This window comes from Phaenicophaeus curvirostris, chromosome 2 (assembly GCF_032191515.1).
Source record: "Phaenicophaeus curvirostris isolate KB17595 chromosome 2, BPBGC_Pcur_1.0, whole genome shotgun sequence".
NCBI classification, from domain to species: domain Eukaryota; kingdom Metazoa; phylum Chordata; class Aves; order Cuculiformes; family Cuculidae; genus Phaenicophaeus; species Phaenicophaeus curvirostris.
The window spans coordinates 43,529,833-43,550,116 of record NC_091393.1 but is presented as its reverse complement, the minus strand read 5'-3'; the positions used below and the strand labels follow the sequence as shown (position 1 = coordinate 43,550,116).

At 43.3% G+C, this 20,284-nt stretch overlaps 1 protein-coding gene across 3 annotated transcripts in view; it reads right to left on the bottom strand.

The window, feature by feature from the left end:
* The window catches only part of NCOA7 (nuclear receptor coactivator 7), an 88,759-nt gene extending 73,493 nt beyond the window's left edge, over positions 1–15,266 (bottom strand). For all 3 annotated transcript variants that reach the window (XM_069851820.1, XM_069851822.1, XM_069851821.1), the window contains exon 1: positions 15,187–15,266. The gene's annotated coding sequence lies outside the window, so the exon portion shown is untranslated. The remainder of the gene's footprint in view (positions 1–15,186) is intronic.
* Positions 15,267–20,284: the final 5,018 nt, after the last annotated feature.

Here is a 20,284-nt window from a genome sequence, read left to right as displayed (position 1 = left end):
GAGCAGACTGAGGCTGGACTGGACTTCAGTAAAGCCTTTGACACAGTTTCTCACAGCATTCTGCTTTGGAAACTGTCAGCCTCTGGCCTGGACAGGCGCACACTCTCCTGGGTGGAAAACTGGTTGGATGGCCGGGCCCAGAGAGTGGTGGGAAATGGTGTGAAATCCAGCTGGAGGCCAGTGACAAGTGGGGTTCCCCAGGGCTCAGTGCTGGGTCCAGCCCTGTTCAATGTCTTTATCAATGACCTGGATGAAGGCATCGAGTGCACCCTTAGCAAGTTTGCAGATGACACTAAGCTGGGTGGAAGTGTCGATCTGCTGGAGGGTAGGGAGGCTCTGCAAAGGGATCTGAACAGGCTGGACCGCTGGGCTGAGTCCAATGGCATGAGGTTTAACAAGGCCAAATGCCGGGTCCTGCACTTGGGGCACAACAACCCTATGCAGTGCTACAGACTGGGAGAAGTCTGTCTAGAAAGCTGCCTGGAGGAGAGGGACCTGGGTGTGTTGGTTGACAGTGACTGAACATGAGCCAGCAGTGTGCCCAGGTGGCCAAGAAGGCCAATGGCATCTTGGCTTGTATCAGAAACGGCGTGACCAGCAGGTCCAGGGAGGTTATTCTCCCTCTGTACTCGGCACTGGTGAGACCGCTCCTCGGATACTGTGTTCAGTTCTGGGCCCCTCACCACAAGAAGGATGTTGAGGCTCTGGAGCGAGTCCAGAGAAGAGCAACAAAGCTGGTGAAGAGGTTGGAGAGCAGGTCTTATGAGGAGCGGCTGAGAGAGCTGGGGTTGTTTAGCCTGGAGAAGAGGAGGCTGAGGGGAGACCTCACTGCTCTCTACAACTACCTGAAAGGAGGTTGTGGAGAGGAGGGTGCTGGCCTCTTCTCCCAAGTGACAGGGGACAGGACAAGAGGGAATGGCCTCAAGCTCCACGAGGGGAGGCTTAGGCTCAACATAAGGAAAAAATTCTTGACAGAAAGGGTCATTGGGCACTGGAACAGGCTGCCCAGGGAGGTGGTTGATTCACCTTCCCTGGAGGTGTTTAAGGCACGGGTGGACATGGTGCTAAGGGGCATGGTTTAGTGTTTGATAGGAATTGTTGGACTTGATGATCCGGTGGGTCTCTTTGAACCTGGTTATTCTATGATTCTATGAGGCAGAAGGCTCCCCCAGCGGACATGGTCACACCAACGATGCGACCTCAGTACGCCGAGGGAACAGGATGCTGCCCAGACACACCACTTAGCTATCACCCACTCTCTTGTGCCATATTCCACATAGCATCAGTATTTTATTTCTGCTTCTCTTATTTTACCTCTGCCCCTTAGACTACAGACAAACACCATACACATCTGCTCATGCCACTGCACGCTTCCTTACTATCATCTGCTGTAATATGACCATTCAAATGTTACGACTGGTCATTTTCAGACGTGAAGCGCTAACGATTCTACTTAGATCTACAACTCTGCAGTTGAGTGTGTTATTACAATGTAAAAGGCTTCTGGATACATGGTCCAATTCTGACCCCCTAAAAAAACCCATTCCATGAGAGGTGACAGAAATTACACCAACAAGACAATATTAAGACCAAAAAAAAAATGGAAAGTTACCTACATAGTACTTCTAAAGCAATACTAAAAATGTCTATCAAGTTGGTTCTACAATTTCTTATTCTCGGCAATCGCAGACAGAGGGGAGGCATTTTCAGCGTATTAGATCTGAAATGGAACCCTTGGGAGTTACTATCCATGCTTCAGGCGAGCCCAAAGCAATTTCCAGGGCACCGTGCAGATGCAAACAGACACAAATGCACACCAATAAGGTTGCAGCACAGGGTCACACACAACACCTTTAAGCATAAGGCAACAGAAACAGGTTAACACAGAAGAGGAGACACATAATTCACTACTGGGTCACAAACACGTGATTAAGCTCCACAAGCCACAGCACTAACACGAACTCTAGCATTCATTTCAACAGACATCCCATTTTTTAAAAACAGGAAGGTGGATGCACATTAACACCTTATGAGAAATGCTTAGCTTTGGATATTTCATTAATGCCTTGCTGACTGGCCTAACCAGGTTGAGTTCTACTGCTTTTATACTCTGCTAGTGTATTTAATTCAGTGTAACAGTAAAGACAAAAGTTTCAGAACAAACACTACAGCATCTCAAGATGAAAGGTAACAGAAATGCATAGCCTGAAAAGAGGAAAGCAAGCTACAACTTTTTTGGTCCTTTCTTCAGGCAGAATGACCTAGCCAAGAGTGAGATTGGAAGCTCTCAGGAAAGCACTAGCACAAGCCAATACAATATAGCACAGACTAATTATATTAAGTTAGATTCAGTAGAATGGATAAAAAAATGGTTTATTCTAAAGCTGTCTTAAGATAAATATGTACCAATACTAATACAATTATATAGTCACATTATAATTACCATGTAAAATGCAACGTTATTTCTAAAACTTCAGTAAACCCTGTAAAGAGCTTCCAGTCCATTATACATAACTGAAGGGTGCTAAACTAACCTAGGAGAGCTTTTCCACCTTGGTGAAGCCGAGGCTGATGACTCAACCTTTCCTTAGGTTAATAATCCTTGTTTATGCACAAGACTTCAATGACTTTATTCACCCTGTCATGTTTCTTGTAACAAGGGTGCACTTTTAAAATAGCCAAATAATTAAAATGTAAAAATTAACAGACTGAAAATAAATTTGTATGCAGAAGCAATTTCTAGATTTCTTGTTCAGATTAAACACAGACCAGTGTTAAAATTTCTGTCTCCAAACAGAGAGAAAGAGACTGATTCAATGTGGCTATTGCACCCTGTAGACTCTCAAGGACAGTGAAGATAAGATCTGGAGATAAGATAGGCAAAGGAAACAAATACCCTTGATCTTGAAGAACTGAGTGCAATGTTTAGGAGGTTATTATTCCCACTACAGAGGTGTAGTAAGCTAATAAAGCTACCAGAAATTCAACATCACCAGTGAGGGTTGTCAAGACAGAGAAAACATCCAGATTTAATCTTCCCTCATTAGCAGCCAAACACCATCAGATGCATTTCCCATAAGGAACAATGTATTTTACCATGTAACTCAACTGCAGTTGCTTGACAGAAATCGGTTACAAAACACAGAGTAAACTAGTAACAGGTAAGAGTGTATGCCATATCAAATGCAGAAGTGCAGTGCTGTTTTTAGATCAGGCCACTTCAGAAGACTTTCATTTTCAGTTAAACTGCAGAAATTTTAAAATAATTAACACTTTCATTTTCTTGTATCCTCTGTTTCAACACACCCCAGGTTCTAGAAACTGGTCAAGCCCAAGCCTTCTGAACCCTGCTGCTCACGTTGTACAAATATACACAGTATTCAGAGATTAAATGCAAAATACTCCATCTTCATGGACTGTTTACAGAAAACACCGTTCTCTGCCTAACAAATACTGTAACAAGAGGTACAAGGTAGCAGAAAAACAAGCTTTTGGATAAACAGAATGAATTCTGTAGCCACTGAAGTACAGAAAACCCCATACATATAAACAACAGAAATGCACAAAAATTTGCAGGGTGCTGATTCTAGTTAACTGACATTCCAGTAAATTTTAGCTTCTTTCATTTAAAAAGCTAATCCTTTCAAACATTCCTCATCAAGAACATTGCTTTTATTTCACAGGTGAGAAACTGAAACCTAGAAGGACCTTGTGGTCATTCTGCAAAGTTATTACAAAACCACAGATCCTGTAACTCCAAAGCAAGTGGCTTTGTACCTTTCTTTCCTGGGACAACTCCTAAGTGAAATCAACTCTGTGCTTAGGCCACATACCAAGGTATTTCTATCACAGTTTATGTCACATTTCCAAGCCAGATCTTAAACCGATGTACAGCATCGCAGTCCCACCAGCACAGCACAAGAGGAACATACTTTTTACTTTATCCAGAGAGGATAAGACAGATGTCACTGTCCTCTGACCTACCCCTGGAGCACACAGGCATATACACAAAGGACTTCTATGTGCGTGCTTAGCAGCGTCTAACTAAAATGTACTCAGAGTTTTCTAAAAACTAAAAATTTATGAACATTCAACACATCAATTAGCATTGAAACATTCCTCTCAGCACTACCTTGATGATTTGGAAGTTGACACTAGCATGTTCCCTGCTTGTAACAACTACTAATTTCATCATCTGTTTAGAAACACTTCAAAGGAAGTCTGCACATTTGTTCTGACATGGTCAAACATTTTGACAAGGCCATATCGCTCTCAGAGCCAATGAGTTAGAGGTTCTCTACCACCTTTCTAAGGGACACGATCAAGTCCTTCCTAGATACCCTTCTCTGAACCAAGCAAAGCGACAGAAGAAGCAAACAAAGTCACTCCATCCTCACCACTCCTACATATCAGCATGTTATGGAGAGCAAGTCAGTCAGCGAACAAAATCAGCTGACTGTCTGGTACCACCTCCACACCAGGTGAGCAATCAGAACTGTTCTATATCCCACACAGAGAACGCTATTAAGGGCCATCGGATCCCACAGTGTCACATAACCCAGGCTCAGCCACAAATCAGAGTTGCTTCTATGAATCAGCTTACACAGGGCTTAAGTGGGATTTGCACTGGTGAAACAGCAGCAGCACCACTGTAGACGGGTGCACAGCAAATGTTCTATAGTGACCGAAGGGACCTTGGCCAGCTGAAGTGCCAAGTCAAACTGACTGGGCTTTCTCTCGCCTCTCTCAGGGTGTTAAAATACCTCCATGCAGTGAGCAGCTACCAGTCTGAACTATAACTGCCCTTTGCCTTCCTCCCTTTCACCTATTTCAGCTGTTTGCTACTACTCCTCCACCCAAAATTATCACACAAATTATCTGCAGCAGTCTCAGCAGAAGCAGCTCTGTATCTGCAGCTCAGCTGATATCTTGCCATGCCAGCTCACACCCACTTCCAAGTGGGTTTTGCTGCACACAGCTGAACTGCAAGCACACCCTTACTTCTGTCACAGAAGGCAGACCTGCAGCAGAAGGTTTGAGCAGATAACTGTCGACTCTTGGAGCAGTGACCCTGCTCAGTGGCCTTAGCAAACACACACTTTGCAAGATGAAGGCTGCTCAGACCTTCAGTGAGCATTCACAAGATGAGGAAGAGACTACGAGACACAATGCACATTCTCAGGTTCACAGCAAACTTGCTCTCTTGCTTGTCAGCTCTTTCCTCACCAACCCAATAAAGGCATTTATGCCAAGAGTAAACAAAGTAGAGGTAGAGTAGACAGGTATTCGAAGAGTCACTTAAATCACAAAGACACAGCTTGATGCTCAGCACAAATACCTGTAACATAAATCACAGATACCATAAATCACCACCTACTTACCATTTGTTCAGGTCCCAAAATGCTTAAGCATAAAGGTAGGCTATGATTTGTAAATATTCCCATTGAACTCAATGAGATTTGGGGAACATGTTCTCTACAAAGTAAGTCCAGGCCACAAGAAAGTGTTAGAATACAAACAAATCTATCAATCTAAGGTGAAGCATTGAACTGGTCACTGTTTTTTTAGGTCAAGTACATTTCCAACAAAATTAATAAGCATTCTGTGAAAATTACTGGAAAAAAATTTTTAAAAAGCACCCATTGTTTTCACATTTTTAGAAAAAGACCCTCAAGTAACAGCCCACTGACAGTACACTCTGAAAGACTAACATGTAAATGCTTCCTCACTTCAAAAAGCAACTCAAGACAGAGGAGCTACTTGAAGCAAAACTTATAATTTTTTAAGTTTCAGTTCAACATCTTTTTTTCAATCAACTCAGACTCATACAAATTCCAGGCCACTTTTTCTTCTCTGTCACCTGCCTCCCAAAGGAGGAGCAGGGGCAGAAAGCAGTCTTGCAGTAATACAATGCAAATGTTTTCCCATCTGAAACACCGTTAACAAAACCAAAATGCCAGGTTTCCATAGCAACCTTAACTGTGTCACATTGCATGCACTGTACATTAAGTAACATATTGAATAGTTTTATTGTAACAGAAAATCCTGTGTATTTGTAATGTACAAAATAAGCCCTGGAATCTTCACTGTTTATTCTTCAATTCCCTAACCTGCAACAATTGCTGCATTACAGTCTGTTGTGTGACCTTGTATTACACCACCACACGCAGTTTCACAGGTGCTCAGATGCTGGCAGCATTAGGTGCATTAAAATAACAAGAATCAAGAGTAAATCCTATCCTTTACCCACTGCCATAGTTCTGAAGCTCGTTTTAAAAGCGGCTATGTTTCTAATTATTCCTTCCTCCTTGAAAAATTCCTCTAGGTATTGCGCAACTGAGAATGATTTAGCTCTCTTGCTCTTCTGAAACATCCTTCAAACCTTCATTATCTTTCTGTTTTCCCTTTCTCCACTGCCAGATTCCTCTACAACATTACACACAGTTTCTGGCCTTGTACCAAGAGTCATCTTGCACTATATACAAAGCAAAAACTCCCCTCTCAAACTGAATTTCCCTCAGTACATACCATAGTGCAGTTATATTTGCCTACCTAATTAGAGTCTCTCTGAATAGCTGCTTGCTTCTTTCAAGAAACAGAAAAATAAGTTTTCTCTAATTCTCTGTGTTCTAACTATTTGTGCATGGCTGTGTGCTTTAAATTATTCAAATAAATAAAATTAACAATCTATTTCTAGATAAGCAGAAAAGTCAGAACAACAGAATAGTTCATATCAACCAGCTATATGCTATCCTTTTTTCAGTACATCTAATCTGGACCCTATTTGCTCAACTCTGAATGTTTTCAGTCAGTGAGATGGTTCAAGGCTTAGTTAAAAACAACAGAAAGTTAAAAATATGCTTGAATTAAGGTTGAATACTGTTGCATAAAAACAGAAATGCAGAAATTTTCTGATAACACAATAGCAAAATTCAAACACCTGACATTGACAGCATTGACAAAGTAACTCAGCACTTCTGAAGCTAGATATTTCTTTTTCTTGTGGGGGGAAATCACAAAATTCAAAATTGAACCTAGTTTTACAAATTGCTTAAATTCCCCCAGTGCTGCGTTTCATTGGAAGCCTTCTCAGCCACATCACCAGGTACCGCAATGTCGCTGAACTCTCTGTTCATGTACCAAGTGCACTCAGAGAGACTACTCACTTACACAAGTTATACTTGTAATATGTAAGCACACATTTACCGAATTGGGTCCCAAAGATGAAAAGCTGCTAACTTTCCATTCACCACAAGTTATGCCTGACATAGCTGGTAACGGTGAAGGTTTCAGATTGCCCAACATATTTCAAACAAAAACCTGTCTTAGCTTGTTTACAGCTACACTGAATTAATTGCCTGCCTTCCTCAAGCTGATGCCAGCCAAAACAGTTAATGTATTAACAAGTTTTGGAGGGTTTTCTGCTCCAAGTTAAAGCCTCTTTTTTTTGAGGGGCTGTAGTTCTTCCAGTTTTAATGTTAAAATTTGGCAGAGAGCAATTCAGACCTTCTCACAGTTGCTCTGAGAATCTGTCCAAACTGGGTACACCTTTAAAAAAAGTAGGAGGAGCAGTGGATACCTAACCACTTCTGTGTATCGGTGATATATAGTTAAAAAGGACTGATGCATTCCCTGTACTACCCCAGAGCAAGATTCATGTTCTTATCAATAACAATAACAAGACCTAAGATTAAAATGCCCACTTCCAACCTCAAACATATGGCTGGGCTAAGCTAATAAACAGGTAACACTTGACATTAGCTTCCACAGGTCAAAACTGCTTTTCTGAACCATCTGCTTGCTGAACCTAGTGAAACAAAAAGTTAAAAAAAAAAAAAGAAAAGCAGATTTGCTTCAAGGCCAGATAAAATAAATCCCAGTTTATAACACAGCATGCTGCCATCCTAGAGACTTTCGGCAAAAATAATAGTCCACAGCTCCTTCATCACAGAATGTGCAACAAATTTTACATGGGATGAAGAAGAAATCAAAACTTAAACAACAGTTACAAAACACAGTACTGTGTAAAACTTTTATTTTAAATGCAATATAATGCTGACTCTAAAGCAGTTAAGAGTTGAACATTGTACTCAGTACTGACGGTGAAGTCCCGATTTCGTTGACATCCATGAAAGTTCAAATGCTTACAAAGTTTCTAGATTCTAAAAAAACCCAAAACAACCAAACCCCAAAACAACAAACAAACCACAGCCAGCAAATAGTCTTTTTGAGGCCTGTTACCACTTCCTGAGGGATGACAATAGTTTTGCCCAAGAGAGACATTTTCTAACTTGAAGACATTGCACTCTAAATCCTACACAGGTCCACATGACAAAATAAACACGTCAAATTTACCAAGTACAAAGAAATACACATTTCCTCATAAGCACCTTAAAATCAGGTTTGGTGCTACAGGTGGCCCTTTCAGCTCCACCAGCTCTCCTTTTGCATACCTCCCTGGCTTTCCACTGGCACATGCACAGACTGGCCACAGCACTCTTCAATCATGGCTCGCTCCTAGCAGGTCAGGGCCCCACTCTTGGAGAAGCAGCATGCTCCTGCTCAGCATTTCCTTCCCAGGAGGACAACAAGAAAGGGAAAGCACCTTTCTTGCTCTTGTTACAAGCTTAATCTGAAGCTTTTTTGAGTAGAAGGGCTAGAAACCACTCTCCCGGGTGCAATGTTTTTTCCACAGCTCACCATCTGTGGAGCCCAAAAGAACTTGCCAACACATGCAACTGCATAAGGTTTGGTTGTTTCCTGGGGTCCTTGTTAATTGCTCTTCCCTCCCTGCCTGTAGGAAATTCTGGTTTTCTTGTACCTGCTAGATAATTTTGGTCTCAAGATCTGCCTCCAATCCCCTTCCCGTAAAACCTGCCTGTTACCTGCCAGGCTCAGCCTGGAACTGGGAACTACCAGAGCAGGGCTCAGGAAAGGACACAACTAGTTGACAAAACACTGAAACCTACTAATCACACAAAAGCATCCAGCGCACAGTGTCAACAGAGCAGGAGAAAAGAAAATTCATCTCCAGCTCCTTAATCTTTTTTCATGACAACCAGTGTGTTGCTTGTACTAACAGAAGTTATGCACTACAAAGGGAAATCCTATTTTCAAAACAAATACCACGCTTAAACATTTATCCACTGAGAGATTAGTTAGCAGTAGTGCTCATTTTTAAGGCATCCATAATTCCTAAATGTAAGCAAAAAAATGTGCCTCAATGAGCAACCACATCGGCACTAGCACAATACCATAGGGCATTTTAATTTCCATCCTGTGAGCATGACTGTAGCAGGACACAAACATGGATGTCACTGCAAGTTCCTGCCTAGCCTCTGTACAGCAATGTGATGATGCCAGCCACCAAACAAAATCAAAACAAATTACTTGTAAATCAAATTAAATTTAATCAGCTGATGCCTAAGCACAAGGACTGGAGAATAACTCACTGCTTTGGCAGAAAGTCATCCTTGTCATTCCTTTACGGTTCTCAATTAATCTCCTAACTGCTCTGATGACTACTCAGACTGTTTGCTACTTGACCCCACGTGTCTGGGTAGCAAGGGGGCTTTCATGTTCATCAGCTGCTGCATAGCTGTGTATCATCTGCTCTATAACTACACAAGTGACCAGTGTACAACAGGCAAAGTCAATCTTTCACCAAATACCTGGAAACATTTCAGCATGCTGTTCCATAACAAATTAAGAGCCAAAGTTTTATCTCCTTGGCTCTCTAACCATTCTCACGAGGATGTCACCACTCATCCACCAGACATCTGCATTTCAGAAGCTTTTGGAGCTGGGAAAGATGGAACTACCTGGATCTTAGTTCATGTGGTATTACAGCTGCTACCTTTAGTCATCAGTCTTTAGCAGCTTCACTGCAAAAGGTCTAATAGACAATCAGGATGGAAAAAAGGGAGTACAAAAAGTCAAACATTGCTTATTTATCACAAGTGAAGAACTTTAATATATATTCTAAATATCATAAAAATAAATGTAATGTGTAAAATTACTGTACTCTTCAATGTTTCTCTGAATTATCTGAGCCTTTGTGAGAAGCATACAGGAAAAACTCAAGCCACTCTCTGGCCCACAAAGGTTTGCTGAACTTGGTACAATCTTCATACAGTATTATACCCAGATTTATCAGACGTGTCCAGGTCTTTGGTATCAGCAGAGCTACCTAAAAAGCACTATAGAAATGCTGCTTCTTAAGCTGATGGTAACATAAAGCTCTTGCAACCAGACTAGGGCATTTCATGACCACAAGACAGTTAACTAGAGCAACAGACCAGTGCTACCTGCTAGGTTATTTTTGAATAGCAATTACTGGCACAGCACACAAACACTGCTGAGCCACTGATGATACAGAGCTGTTCTGTAGTATCCCCTTCAACTAATAACCTAGGCAGATCCCAATTAGTTTCTGCAATCACAGCATCACCTGACCTGGCAGGAAGCCATCCACACCTCTTCCCCTCAGAATGAAGGTGGCAGTGATGGTTCATAAGTATTTGTACTTCTTTGCTATCTGCTGTATTAGCTTAGAGCATTTAAATAAGAAAAAAAAAATGGAAAATAAGACAGATGGCATGTGGAACAGAAAGCAGAAAAAAATAGACAGGAGTAGCAGCAGAGAGAGAAAGCACAGTTAGGAAAGTTTAAATTTACCTGAAAAATTAATCAGGGAACAAAGTACCTTTTCTCAAGATCAGGTTGAGTTCAAGAAAGCAATAGCTCTCACTGTAAACTTCCGCCAAGCAAAGCTGTGATTTCCTTTAACTGGTACACTGGGGCAGCTCTTTGTCTGGGGAGTCTTTGATTTTTGGGAAATGGCTCTCAAAAATCTGCAGAAACACCATAGGAAGATCACAAAATCAGTCACTAATGGGTGTAAGAAAATTTCCTTTCTATAACTGGTAACTATAAATAAAAGGTTTTTAAGTCTTGCTAAGGGGACAGAGAATTAAAGACAAACAATCCTAATTTGACACTGTAACTGCAAATCTTGTCTGTATAAACAGGTATAACTTCCCTGCTCAGCTTGGACGTTTCCTGCCCCTGTAAACCAGGCTGATACTACCATTACTTAAATATGATGGGTTGTCACAGAGCCTGCATTTCAGAAGGGATGCTGAAAAAATAACCTGTAAAACATACAGATTAGCCAGAACAAAAATAACGGAAGAAAAAAAATTGCACCTCAGTGGGATCTACGTGTAGCTTATCAAACGGGAGGCCTAATGCTTAATTACAACATGTGAGTACTACAGTGGACAGAATAACTGAGAGCATGAACAGCTTCATCTAGCTGCCAAGGCCATAGGACTGCACAACACACAGAATCCAAGGCATGTAACTGAAAGCACAGCTTGCATCTTAAAAACAAGACAAATAACAAAATGAAAGGCTTCTTTAAGATTATGATGAGTATTCCATAATTGAGAGCTCCAAATCTAAGCCAGAAGTCTTCCTAAGGGATAAATTGTCATTTCATGACAAGTCATTAAGTCTCAAGTAAGTACAGGCATGTCACTAAGACGCTCCATGGTACCAAGCTGAAATACCAGTACTATTTCTCCAAGCTTATTCACAGACTGGGAGCAGCATGGGTAAGAGCAAAGCATTGCATGTGGAGCAACTTGTGCTGCTTGGCACTTACTACTACCTTCTGCATTGCAACCCATCTAGAAGTACCAACAGACCCCACAAAGCCTGCCTGCACACTGCCCTTGCAGGCATGCAGAGGAGAGACTGCAGATACACAACCACGGGCTCCTGGCCTGCTGCAGCACACTGCCCACCCCAAAACCCAACAAATGATTTGTAAGAGGCACCTTCCAGCAGCAGCACAGCTGCTCCCACCCGCCTGACATTTTGATCAGGAACAAAAAAAGTATAGCTTTCCACCTACTATCAAAAGGGTTTGCAAAGAAAACGGGGGGGAAATACTGCTGTGTGTTTAATGTATCAATCTGAAACCCTATGTTTTGGGATGGAATACGGTTCCTCTAGCTTGCTGTGAATTTTGTCACTGCCTTACTGCTTCATGAATCAGACCAGGAACATCCGTAAACTTGTTTCGCCTACCCTGCTTTTTTTCTTGGTCAAAGGAGGCAGTCTAGGTGAGTGTTCTTAATGGCGATTTCTCTCCTCAACTATAGCTTTCAGTTTCCTCTCTTGGGGAATGCAGTCTTAACCCCAGGACAAACCCACCGCATGTGACTCATGCATCTTCCTCCACTGAGTGCCACAAATCCTAAGGCTCAGCTCCCTCGCAGCAAGGAGTAAGGAACCACCAACTCCATGGCAGGCAGCCATCCCCACTGTCAATAACTACACCAGCAAATGGATACATCACTAAAACAAGAGCTGCACCCCTAAAGCTTTAGACTTTTTTTCTTTTTGATCACGAGAAGAAAGATTCATCGCTCTGCCACTCTTGGGTGATGACACTAAATTCACCTGCCAATACCGCTGAGGACCACGACTGCCTGCTGCTGGATGAGAGCATAAGCCAGGAGCCACAGAGGGAGTTTTATTCTTTTTCTCCACACTGGTTATGTTCCAGCTTGCCTTCAATGCCTACTGGAAAGTAAAGGAAAACAGAGTCCCTTTGTCCCCCACTTAATTTATAAGTATTATTTGTGAACATGGCCAGCTGCTTGGAGCACCAATTTCTTGTGCCAGATCATAGAGGTTGGAAAAGACCTCCAAGATCGCTGAGTACAACATCACCATGCCTATTAATCACACCCCAAAGTGCCTTGTCTACAGGCTTTTTGAACACCTCCAGGGATGGCGAGTCCACCACTTCCCTGAGCAGCCTGTTCCAGTGCTTCATCACTCTTTCAGTAAAGGAATTTTTCCTAATACACAATTCAAACCTCGCCTGACACAACTTGAGGCCATTTTCTCTCATCCTACCACTTGTTACTTGGGAGAAGAGACCACCTCACTACCACCTCCTTTCAGGTAGTTGTAGAGAGCTATTAAGGTCTTCCCCTCAGCCTCATGCTCCAGAGGCTCACACTAACTTCCCCACCTTTAAAACTTTCACCCAGATGGGCAACTGCAGGGAGCCACTCTGGCTGCAGCACCCATCTAAAGGATTCTCACAATTTTCCTACTAACTTTTCTGAAGAAATGCTATTCTCCAAACGAAATCACTCTCCAATTAATTCACCTCTGTTTGAACGGAGGGGCTTAATCCTTAACACTGCAAGGGACTTGAATGCTGTCCACTTAAGTCAGGACCACAAGCCAGCCAAATATTTACTGGAGCCAATCCCCATCCAATCTTCCTCTCCTCTTTCAAAACCCTGGTCACATGAAGCAACAAACCCATATTTCTATACAACAAGACATGGTCTGTTCCAATCAATTTAAGTAATTTCAGCACCAAAAGGAACAACATACCATCTCAGCAGCAGACCTGATGGATCCAAATGCAAGTGCGGCTACTGGTGCAGTGCAAACAGGACACTGGACAAAGGCAAGGAGCGAGACAAGGACACTGTGCCTCACAACTGAATGAGACAAACCAGGTTTTCTACAACTGTTTCTTTTTCATACTGGATTTAACTGAAGCACAGAATTTCCTTCAAAGTGCAAGATTTTGACCGATTGTTACAAAAAAAAATAAGAAAACAAAGAAAAACAGAAAAAAAGGGAGAAAGCCATCAGAAAGCATTTTGTCTACAAGCAGCCCCATAAGCTTCAATACAACTCTTCACAGGACCAACATTACTTGCCTGTTTAGTTCCCTGAAATATTTTGTGTGTATTTACGGACATTTTCCATGAAAAAGGATGAAAGCAAAAGCAGACTAAAATACACTAAGACTTACATATTTTTAACCATGACTTACATTTAAAGACATATACCTGATAAATTAATTTTCCTTCAGAAAATATACACGCAAGCATGCTTTTCTTAGCATCTTCTCTTGCTTTCTCCCTTAATTTTCTTAAGTCTGCATGCATATGAGTACATACGCAATAGAACAATATTAGCAAAACACGATTTCCACACTATGTAAACACTTGCTGATACAATATCCTCGGAGAGTTCATCAATATGCATGTTAAGTACCATCAAAACACAGGCCCTTCGTGTGGGTGGGTCGCAGTATCGGAGGGAAACCATAACCGATCGTTGGGCACCTACCCATCTTTAAAGTCCATCTTTATGTATCAATAAGAGAAATGTATGAATACTTAATGGGAGAATGACAAACGCCGCACGTAAAGTAAATACACGGTAAAAGGCTGTTATTGAGCATCGGGTGTTCCTCATCTTAGCCGATCGCCTCGAGGACAAACAGCGCCCTTCAGCACCACAACATTGCAAACGCATCACCAGCACCCAGGAAGGGGCCCTCCAGCCTCAAACCAGTTCTGAAGCGGGGTGGATGAGGTACAGGAAGGGAATTCTGCTGCACAGATGGGAGTGACAAAAATCAGCTCCTGGCACACCTCTGGCACCCGGCAGCACCTCTTACTCGTGACAGTCTGAGGCTATAAATTTAACCAGAGAAAGGCTGGAACGTTCCAGTAAATCATCAAAGATCTAAAGAGGCAGGAAATAAACGAGATCCGAAGCCGTGAAAGCCAACAAAGCGATAGGCTCGGCTGTACCGCCCGGCTGAAGGCGGCCGCAGAGGCGAATCCCGGGAACAGCGGGGACGGCGCGGCGGGCAGGGGACAACGACAGGGGACAGGGACAGCGCGGGGGGGAGGGACACACGACAGAACCGGGGGGGAGACCAGAATGGGGGCGGAGGGGAACCAGAACGATATCGGGGGGGGGGGGGTGTGACACACACCAGAACGATGGCGGGTGGGGGAAACAGACCTATGGGAGGGGACACGCACACACCCCACAACGGAGGGGGGGGGGGGGGAATGTAGAGAAACCGCAGGACGCACACCAGAACGGGGGGGAGGGACGGGGGAGAGCGGCCGTGCGGCATCCCCCGCCCCGCGCCTCCCGCCCGCACCACGCACCGGGATAGACGCCCGCGGGGCCGCCCCTCACCTCCCGCGCCGCCTCCGTAAACAAGCGAGCGGGCGACCCGCTCCTCCGGCCCCGCGGCCGCCGCCGCCCCGCCCCGCCCCGGCCCGGCCCCGCAGCCCCGCCACTGCCCACCAGCGCGCGCCCCCGCCCCGCGGCGCGCACCTGCAGGGCGGGCGGGCGGCACGGCGGCCCCGCCGGACCCACGGCGGCCGCGCTCCCCGCTCGGCGGCGCCCGCCCCGCCCACACCGGGGCCCGGCCCCGTTGGCCACGCCCCCCGCGCCACCCGCCACGCCCACACCCCGCCCCCTTGACCCCGCCCCGCGCCCTGCTGGCCTGCCCAGCTCCTCCCACGCTCGCCCCCATCCCCCTTAGCCCCGCCCACACCCGCATAGGCCCCGCCCACCACCTGTCTAGGCCCCGCCCATTCCCTGGCCCTTGGCCACGCCCACTTCAGGCACCACCTCCCATACTTGGCGGCGCCCCTCGGGGGGGGTTGCCGGGCGCGCTGCTCCGAGGCGCTTCCCGGAGCCCGGCTCCCAGCATGGTGCCGGCGAGCCCCGTCCTGGAGAAAGAGGTCTCTAGGGCCAGAAACAGCAGAGAGGGGCCTGTTTCTTCCTAAAGCCCAAGCGCCGGGATCTGCTCCTGGAAAGGAGTTTTACCGGGGACGGTACGAAAACAAACCAACCAGTTTTGGAAACTAAAGTTAAGGAAAGTCGTTAGATCCCTGGGCAAAGCCTGCAAACTCTACCTGCCGTTTCCACACTGCTCGCACACAGGCTTCTGCACCCAAACCCAAACTCCGCTACAGCTACCAGAAACTCCTCTGCCTTATCCAAGGTAAACCCTTTCCTTGGGAAGTGTCTCTGGAAGGCTGCCCACTGGAAAAAGACCTGGGGTGCTGGTTGAGAGCTGGACAAGCATGAGCTAGCAGTGTGCAGAGGTGACCGCGAAAGCCAGCAGCAACCTGGCTTGTATCAGGAACAGCGCGGCCAGCAGGACCAGGGCAGTGATTCTGCCCCTGCACTCGGCACTGGTGAAGCTGCATCTCGAATACTGTGCTCAGTTTTGGGCCCCTCACCACAAGAAGGATGTTGAGGCTCTGGACCGAGTCCAGAGAAGAGCAATGAAGCTGGTGAAGGGGCTGGAGAACAGGTCTTACAAGGAGCTGCTGAGGGAACTGGGGTTGTTTAGTCTGGAGGAGGCTGAGGGGAGACTTTATCGTTCTGCCTGAAAGGAGGATGCAGCCAGGTGGGTGTTGGTCTCTTCTGCCAAGTAGCAAGTGATGGTACAAGAGGAACTGGCCTCAAGTTGTGCCAGGGGAGGTTTAGATTAGATATAAAACCGAACTTCTTTACCAAAAGAGTGGTGAAGCACTGGAACAGGCTGCCTAGGGAAGTGGTGAACTCACCATCCCTGGAGGTGTTCAAAAAGCATGCAGATGAGGCACTCTGGGACATGATTTAGTAGGCATGATGATGTTGGGCTGATGTTTGGACTCACTGATCTTGGAGGTTTTTTCCAACCTCAGTGATTCTGCGATTCATTTTCGTCTAGCCTAAATGAGATATACCTTCCTATCCCCTCCTTCGGAGACTGGAAAGCTTAGGGAAAGGCCTACAGTATTGTAACATCATTAAATTCCAAATTCTGCAAGACAAAAGCCTAAAGATAGGCAAATACCTGCATAAATAAAAACTTAACACAAACTGTATACATACAGATGCTAAAACAATGTGCAAAACCAAAATAGCGAGTGATGTGCAGGTGTCTCAAGAAAAGAATCATTCTTCTTAGTAGTTACAGTGTTACAAATCCATCAAGTTTTAATTTTAAGTAAGAGAGGTATTTGTTGACAGCCTATTTTTTAACCTAACAGCTGCTTAAAGATCAACTTCAAAATCACGTGTCGATTTCAGGATGGAATGCAACTCTAATATGGACACGTGGCCACGTCCCACCACGACTACCCTACTCGTGGCATACACTTTCTACCACTCAGTGCCAGTCCTGGGACAGTAACTGTCTCAACTTCTCCACTAAACTTGCTGCTGCTGTACTTCCAGCTAAAACTGAAGTTTGTATCTGCTTTGGTTTGCTTGTTTGTTTCTCCAAAATTTTATTTTACAAGATACAGTTTTTCTTTTAAATATAGTCTCCTGCTTAGAGGACGCATTTTGATAGATACTGAAGTTACTACATCTTATATCTATATTAATACCCAGGCCAAAGACGGGTAAACCCAAAGTTACATTGGTTAAAATCTCAAACAGCTCACTGTCACATGGGTTTCTCTAGCACAGCACAAAAGAATGAGGCACTGCTTTTGGTTACTCCTCCAGCACTGCTCCAGGAAAAGTCTGTCCTAAAGTACCAGTTCGCTGTCCATCATCATTCCAAGCATGATCACCTCTACTGTACTGTGTAGGAAGCAATATAAGGACAACACATACATTCCATATAGCAAAGAAATGACAGAGTTTCTACACTCTTTACACTGCCCCAAGCATTTCACATACATGTTCTAGCCAACTGGCATGAGGAAGTAAACACTCAAACTCCTGTCAGAGCAGCAGAATAAGGAGGCTAGAACTGGAACAGAAGCATCATGCAAGTTCTAGTAATGATGCTGTGGGTTATTGCCTTGAGCTTAAATCTAATTCATGTCATTGGAAGAAGCCATGTGAGCAGGATCTAATATACCATCCTGTAAGAGGTAATGCCTGACTATGTTCTACAACAATGATCATGAGCTAGATAGACAGACCGATAGATACACATATCTTGGAAATAAAGTATTTGAAATAAAATTTAGTTTTGGTGTCTCTACAACACAGAGCATACAAGACAGTCTGAATGGGTTTCTCTTTCCCATAGCAATATGTTCCATGGCAACTCATTTGAATACAAATGATCTGACATTGTTTAATCAATTGTCTTTGTAGTAACAGTGCTTGGAATATCTTTACCTGAGAAAATCTTAAATTCCTGTCACTCATTCATTTCAGGATTGTGTAAATTTGTTTTATCATATGCACTATTTTGATGGAAATAAAGTGCAAGTTTGCTATTTTTTTGCAAACTATGACTTTTTACCCTAGAAAAAATATCTGACACAAACTCACATGCATAATAACACATGGAGGACAGAACAGACTTTGGATACTTAAGTACAATGTTTGAATAGGGTTTGATCTTCCACAAGACACATTTCAGTGTAGAGCTGCATACTAAGAAAAGAATTGTCTCAGGTACAGTATGTTTATGGCCTGCACTCAGATCAGCTTACAGTAATATCAGAAAAAATACTGTATTGCACATGTGTGGTTCGTGTCTTTTTTTTTAACATCTGCAACTGTTAAACGAGCTTACGGCTTGTTTACTTAAGAAAGACAACCTGCTGTAAAGAATTACACTGATGAGCTTGAATACTACAGCAGTCCGGTTTTGACAAAGTATAAAAGTAAGGCAACACCAAACTTTTCTTTTTCCATTAGCATTTATCCTGTTTTTCCCAATTACTCTTACAATTATTCATCATGAAGTAGTCACAAAATATGTTTCATACAGGCAGATTTTTATGTATAATTGAGGCTCTGCTTGGTCCTACCATGCACTGGGGGCTGACTTCTTTAACAATTCATTGCTATTTTTAGCCTAGTTTCTTCGGTTTATGTAATGATGAATTTTCTGATTGTCCCCAACTAACCTTGTAACTTTGAACTGATTGTCTAGACATAACTGAATTTGATAGAAGTATCAACAATTTCTAAAGGTTTCATAAAAATGAAAGAGAACGAGACCAGAGCTTGAAAGTTTTAAGATATGTTCTCCCCTAACAGCTGATTTTGTGCACCCATTTCTACTGTCTAGTACAGCAAATCTGAAGTTGCTTCCAAAATGCTCTGCATTTGACAAGGACTGAAAAAGAGAAGGAAATTCCTCAGGTACATGAGGAAATTATAAAAAACTTGCATTTGTTTCAACTAAGGTATTTTGTTGAGCTCAGTGGGCATCCCACCACCCTACTTTGTCCCGAACCCCAGAATCACATGCATTTTAACACAGGCTAAAAGGAAAAAAAAAGCTGACACTTGTCTTCCTGGATCAGATACAGTATTAGGGGAAGAATAGAAGAGGGAAAACCATACAAGAACTCATAAAATTATTTATAAAAATATTGCTGGAGAGTTACTCCCCCATTTTTCTTCAGGATCTTTAAAATATTTTCTGTTCACAGTAAATGACTAGGCTGCACAGTATCAAGACATGACACTGCACATTCTCATGTACTGCCCCCTAGCTCTATTTAAGGTAAACTGCAAGAAGGTAGAGCAAGTCACTGTACAGCTTGGAAGATGATCTTGGAGCTAGGAGTATCAGAACTGCTGTAACATTTGGACAACGCCTTTTGAGATTTTCCTTAGATTCTTTGCATAAAAACACTGCTATGGTGAAAATAGAGCTAAGAAATATAAGCTATAATAGTATTTTTCCCTGAGAAAATCATTATAATCTAACAGTTAAGTAACCATTCTGACCTTACATGGAAATTAAACTTAAAATAGCAAGACTGTTCATCATATTTATCCTTCTGCTCTCCCCTCTCCTACCTTCCCTCTCTCTTCTCTCTCCCCTCCTCTCTCTGTCCCTCTCCCTGAAACTAAGATGATGTTCATTTTAAACCAGGCTTAATTTACAAAAGAAAAGCTAATGCCAAGAATTTCCCAAGCAAATACACAGTGGAGGAAAGAGAGGGCTGGTAAATGCACACATAACACATAGTTATAAATATAAGTTAGAGCTTCTGTGCAAATCAAGGATTTTCACTACTGCTGAAGCAGGTACCTCCAGTAATAAAAACAATTTGCACTTACCATTATATGTTGAAACACACCCAAATAATATACTTCTAGTTAATTAGCAAATTACTTTGTTATTCTTACACATTTTTACATAGTAAACCTACTGACATCCATCAATTAACATGGAAAATTAAAATAATAATAATATGTAATATATTCATACGAAACAGACAAGTTAATTGCATGCTGCTTTACAGCTTGCATTTAAACTAATTGCTCTGATTTTTCAGGTTCCAAAATTCAGCTTTGCATACCGGACTCTGAAAGCTGGGGTACAGAACCTCTAACTTTGAATGTTACTCACTTGGTTTTACTGACAAACTGCCGCTCTGTTGCGTTAAGTGAAAAGAAACATCGGTCTCTGACTTTCCTTCCTTGGTGCTTTCAGGAAGATCAT